At 32.3% G+C, this 6,663-nt stretch overlaps 1 pseudogene; it reads right to left on the bottom strand.

The window, feature by feature from the left end:
* Positions 1 to 4,318: 4,318 nt before the first annotated feature.
* On the bottom strand, positions 4,319 to 5,327 carry LOC149531275 (putative F-box protein At2g36090; annotated as a pseudogene).
* Between the last annotated feature and the right edge of the window lie 1,336 nt (positions 5,328 to 6,663).

The raw sequence follows: 6,663 nt of genomic DNA, 5'->3' as shown, positions 1-6,663 counted from the left end.
GTGTTTGTGATTTTTTTTCAATTGACCACTTCAGCTAATGTGTAAAGAACACATTTTTTGGTCAATATTCTTGTGCCCATCATCCTTTAGAATTATACATTCAATGTTGTTATAATGTGCATTATACTTTTTTTCCTTGAACTTTTGTATCAAATAAAATTATGTTTCGTTAGAGTTTGCAATCTACAGCTTGAACTACAGATTTATCATTGTTTGCTCATGCTTTTCTTTGCCTTTGAGTACTCAATTTGACTTTGTGTGGTTGTATGGGGAGATATTTTAACTTCATGCAAATCATGCAAATAATTTTAATTAATTTTTCTTCTATGGTTGATTTATTTTAGATATGTTTATGCATCAATTATGTTCTTAGATGGTGTATATATTTTATTCTGGTTTGAAATGGTTATTGGCTACATAGGATAGCGTCATGTTTCAATGTTGAATTTATTATGAATGAAATCAAAATTATTGATCAAGAGTAAAGAATATTAAAATCTATATTAACTACATGCTCACTTTTGCACTCTTGATTGGAAGTGTGCATAGGAAAATAATTTCTCTATAGAAGCTAGGCTAAATAAAAACTAGACTTGGTGGCTTTAAATTCTCCCCTACTAGAATTGGGAACATTTTCCTATTCCTAGTATGTATTGGGTACATGTAGACAAGAAATGACTTATCATTGCTAGAAGAATTAGAGCAATTTTCTAGAGTTATCCTCAAGTTGTGTTCTCTTTTAAACTATTGAGAGACATTTGGGGGAAAATAGTATCATTGATTTGAAGCCCCTTTTGTATCGATTTCATCCCCCATTTTTAAATTTGTTCAGATCTTGGTCAGCAAGAGTATTTTTTAGCTATGAGGGAGACCATGAGATCTATAAGAATATCTCATCTTTTGAACATTTAGTGTTAGTGGATCTCATTAACTAAATATGTTAAATTAATGGCATATATCATTTTAATAATTCTTTGTTGAACATTATATATAAGGAGCATGAAGAAGGTTTTGTTTAGATTGATTAAACTTTTTTCATTTTTCTCTTATTCTCAGTATAACATCTCAAGTTTCTTTTTCCTGACTTTCAAAATCTATACAACATTTTTCTGAGAATCTATGAAAGCTAGTGATTCTCATCGTATCATGTTTATTGAAGTTAGTAATTCCTATGGCATCATACTATTTTTAAGTACAAAACTATTTTGAGATTAAGATTTCTCTTATTTTTTATTAGATCAAAATTTTAAATTAATTTATTAAACTTTAATTCTACCTCAACCACACTCTTGTCCCATCGATCCTACATCCACTCAAACACTCGTAAAAAAAATTATGTTAGTATTCCTCAAAATGATAATTGATTCAACATCATAACATGAATATGATAACATAAGCATCAATATACTAAATACGACATTATCATATAATATAAGTCATTGCATTATAATTTTAAATAAAATTTAGCATAACATAAAACATTATGAATGATGTAACTATTATTTTTGGATACCTTTATCATCCATTAAATCATACTAATAATCACATTATAAAACAATAGTTAACTTAATCATTATTTAAATTCAAGTTAAAACAAAGTTTGACCAAGTCAAAATTGCCAAGGTTGCCACATAATCTCCACATAGGAAAAAGCAATGAAAGTTACAAGGTGGGTTGTGACATCCCTCCCCTCTAAGAAGAGGCATCATCCTAATGTCAATCACAACAAAATTAAACACACAAACCCAACACTGAGATATAACTGAAATAAAGAAAACTATACAAAAAGATGGGGAAAGGATTTCTCTAAATCCTCTACATCCTCCCAAGTGGCACTATCCACACCAAATTGGTCCCATTAGACCTTGTATTAGAGAATGTCCCTATCTTGTAAGCTAATGGTACATTTTTCATTGAGTCAGGTGGATTGAACCGCCATCACCCCCTGGATCATATACCTGCAATGCATGCTACTCAAGCACATGAGATATCTTAGGATGATATAACTTAAGCAAAGAAACATGGAAGATGCTATGAATGTGCACTAAAGTAGGCGGGAGAGCAAGTCGATAAGCAATTGGGCTAATAACTTCTAAAACCTCAAATGAGCCCAAAAATCTCAGGGTAAGCTTAGAGATCTTTCCAAACAAGATTGAACTCTTATGCGGTCTAACCCTTAGAAACACCTTATCCCCAATCTGGAACTGTCAAAAAGTGCATTTCTTGTCTGCATAACTCTTATGTTGATTTGTTGCCTCTTTCAACCGACTATAGATTAAGATCACCTACTCTTCCATCTCTTTTAGCATCTCAGGACCCACAATAACCCTATCCTCAACTCTATCCTAACTGATAGGAGTTTCACACACACACACACACACACACACACACACACACACACACACACATGTGTGTGTGTGTGTGTGTGTGTGTGTGTGTGTGTGTGTGTGTGTGTGTGTATAGATAAGTATATATGTACATACATATATACATACATATATATGTGTATACATATATGTGTGTGTATATATATATATACATATATGTGTATATGTGTGTGTGTGTGTGTGTGTGTGTTTGTGTGTGTGTGTGTGTGTGTGTGTGTGTGTGTGTGTGTGTGTTTGTACATACATACATATATATATTTCTTTGCACAATTTACTATACATACCAATATGGGTCTTCTCTGTATGTGTAAAATGAGATGGGGATAACAAAAAATTGAGCCAGCCAATTTAAGAAAGTCTAATAGATTTTTAGTTTTTGTTTTGCTTTGTAATCCTATTAAAAATTGTGTTTGATTGATAGAGTCAAACACTTTTAGTTTAAGGTTTAAAAGAGGAAATAAGTACACAATGGACAACAAATAAAAAAATTAATACATTCTTCAACTCAGTATTTATATAAAGAATGTTTCTAGATTATCTCAGATATTTGAATATTTAATTAAAATCTAAAATAATAATAGTTCCATATGCTTATAGTATTTATAATTTTTACAGCTATAATTGGGTGTTTATTATTATTGAGGTTTGAAATAAATCTATGGTGATGCTAATGTGTTTTTTGGGAGTTATAATCATTATGAAACATTTATTGAAAGTATCAATAATTTTAATATCTATATTAAAAATTATAATATAATTAAGTATATTCAAATTAAAGAATATTTCTCCATTCAATTATTAGTATAAGAATTAGCTCAATAAGAAAATTTAGATTCAATCACATAATATGAAAGATAGTTCATGTCAATAACAAATTGATATGCAAACTGCAATTTGGTCTATGATTTCCTAAAGAATAGTAATGAGTATACAACCTCTCAACAAGTGTACAACTCATAGTAAAATTTATTATTATTTTCTTAAACATTAGGAAGGGACTCTAGCTCTAGAACTGTTGTTTTATAAAGTGATTGGTCTCATAATTAAATTAAGATATACCTAAATCTCTATATAGAGAGTAATCCCACAATTTATTTTTTATTTTGTAATTTGTGATGGAAGAGGTTCCTAAATGAGTACGGAATGTCCAGCATCTGATATTTGTGTACATAAAAATATTTGTCTAGTGCTCATCTTAACAACTGATTTGTTAGAACCATACCTATACATAGAATACAATAATAGAAAAGAAAAATATCAATATCTAAATTATTATTTAAGATTTTAAGGTCGACCATGATAGCTACAATAACTACTGTAACGCTTCCTTTCCTTTCGATGTTCTAATGATGTTGCCAACAGATTTGAACAATACTCACTTGTTTCCACCTAGCTGCAATCTTCAGCGAAATTGTTCTGCATAGCAGTGTTCGATTTCTTTCCTTATTACAAGTTGCGTAGTTATTCCATGTGTTGATTTCATTCCTTTTGTCCTAACTACAACAATCTAGTTAAATACGAATTGCGATGGGACGATACCATTCCACTCGCCATTAAATATTTGAGATATTATTCTGCTCTATTTAAGATATTTCCATTTCATACGTGGCAGGAAGCCACGCTCATGAATAATAAACTGATCATGACGAATTTATTATTTTTATCTTCCAATGAACCTTAAGTTGTTGTCAGCATCTGACTTTGATGGTAAACTCGTTTCCAAATCTGACCGTGTCCCTGTGAAAAATTTGATCTTGGTTACTCTGTTCAAAACTTAAAAGAATGTTTGAGAAATCGAATTGTTTAGAGATCCTCTATATTTTGGTCTTACAGTTGAATTACAATTTGCGAAAGTATCTGAATAAAATACCTTTCAGAGGGTAACCAGTTGGAGATTTCAGATTGCATTCTATGCCATAAAGTGAGTGCAGTTATGTCTTGAGAAAAAGGTAGAAAGACATAATTGCTAACCCAATTGAGAATAACATGCAAATGGGATCCAAGTGACATATGTTTACGTTTCAGATTTTCCTCCATCAAATCGTTCTGCATCTCCAAAACGTCATAGTAATTCTGTATTACTCTTTCATGCTTCTTACTCTTATCCCTCTTGACTGCTCTCTGTAAAACTAAAACACCATCTCTTGCATTCACATGGCAACCCATCATGTCCTCCAGTTGAAGATTAACCCCAGTTATCTGCAAACAATTATCCTCATTACCTACACAAACTGTGCCTTTAACGACAATATTACATGCTGCTAACTGTAAAGGTAAACTACCATGAGCTGGCAGAATGGATCCAAATCTAATTCTAATTTCCTTTTTAGAGCCCCAAATATGATTCTGTACTTCCAGAGGCCTCCAACTTGAAAGATTCACAGAATCTTTTGTTCTTCTGTTAGTGAGAATCCAACTGAGCCTCAGATTATCAGAAAATATGATTCGCTCTACATGTCTCTTCCCATTACTTGAAATTGAAACGATTGTGTTATGACAATTACAAGGAAGATCTATCACCAAAGGAAATATTGTTGATGATCTGCAATCTATTACATCATCTTCAGCTGAAATTTTACAAAAAGCTTGAGAATAAATTGACTCATTGTTCTAATGAATGTCTACAACAGAGACAAAATCGGATAGAGAAACTTCATCATCTTTATCAAAAGGATTGAAAGTTTCTTGACAATCTTCCTGGGAAATATCGATGAGTGGGAAACAATCTCCATAGAACTTGTTGAACCCACCCAGGGAATAAATCAATTGTTTAACCTCATTGTTTTTCGTGGAGGGCCACAGGGAAGAATAGGCATCCTCCCAGAGGCCTTGTTCCTTAACATCTGACCTCATATCAGAGCTGCAACATTCTGCGCTTGCAAGAGTGATGCCATCCACTCTCTTTAAGATTTCTCTAACAATATCACTGCTCAGAGACATTCAGTATATACTGCGAGTCAAATTTCTGTGCCCCATTTGCTTTCTATAAATATAACTTCTTTAATCGGTATGGTGACGTGTGCATTACATCACTTCATAAGAGTGGTATAACAATATAGAGATCAGATTAATGTTTCCCCGCGTGAACAGATAGTCTTATCAATCGTCAAATCAGATTCCTTACCTGAATATCTTGAAGAGGCCAAAATGAATTTGATCGACCATAACTAGTCCCCACCATGTATCCATGTTATCGCTGAAAAATTAATTGGGCTAGGTCAGGCGTAATCGTTACGCTAACATGATAGAAAGTCTACAAACAAAATATCTTTCATGGAGAATTCCAATACGCTTGGGGTATGATTTTATTTTTCTGATTTTACACGTGTCTTAAATGACAAGCTGAAGTTTTTAGATATTTGGCTAAAAGTTAAACAAAAATCTAAATCTTATCAAGGGAAAGGGAAACACTATAAAGTTTGAAAAAAAATAATTCTAATTTTAAATGTGCATTAAATGATAATGTCAAGTTTTTAGGTATTGGCTAAAATTTAAACTAAAATTAAATCTTATCAAGGGAATGAATGGCCTCTGCCTTGCCAAGACTTGTGAGGGGAAAAAACCTTAAACATTTAATTCTAGTGACATTCCCTTCTCTCAACCATGTACTTCACCTAGTGGTTTAAATTTTCACCCATTCTGATAATTCATTTTGACTGTCTACAAACCATGGAGAGAGAAATGAAGGAGCTAAATTGTAGAGTTGTTGAGGGTGACTGACATCCTTGAAATAGGCCTAACAAGGAACCAGAACCCTACGAGAAGATGTAAAGTTCATTAGGGGAGAACTAGATTTTGTCTCTCAACTAGAAGTGGAAGGAAGTAAAGGTAAGGACCTAACCTTTTCCAAATTTATCATTAAACCTAATGACCAAAAGAAAGTCTAAAGTGTCATTGCTTTTGCTCCTATGGTTTTAACAATGTTTCATCAAGAGCTTTTTTAAATGACTATCTTCAAAGAGTTTGGGGACAAAAAATAGGGAATCACTATTGCTTTTTCTTTATGATACAAAGGAGATTATATAAATTAATCTTTTGTAACCCTAACTCCCAAAAGTTCATTATGGATAAATAATTATGGAAGGTTGGTAACATTGAATTGAGAGCTTTACACTAGTTGATGGATTCTACTAATTAAAGGTTGACCAATCCAACACCTTTATTTAGAATTCAGATGTTAACTTTTTAATCTATATTTAAACTAGTTTGGAAGGCCCACATAATACCTATTTAGAGATTGGTGAAACCCCCCTTGTTTGCCCTTTGTTGTACATGG

This window comes from Cupressus sempervirens, chromosome 11, assembly GCF_028749045.1.
Source record: "Cupressus sempervirens isolate cs-2001-9-10 chromosome 11, ASM2874904v1, whole genome shotgun sequence".
Taxonomy (NCBI): Eukaryota; Viridiplantae; Streptophyta; class Pinopsida; order Cupressales; family Cupressaceae; genus Cupressus; species Cupressus sempervirens.
Note: the sequence above shows the minus strand (reverse complement) of the source record. Positions and strands in the feature narration are given on the sequence as shown.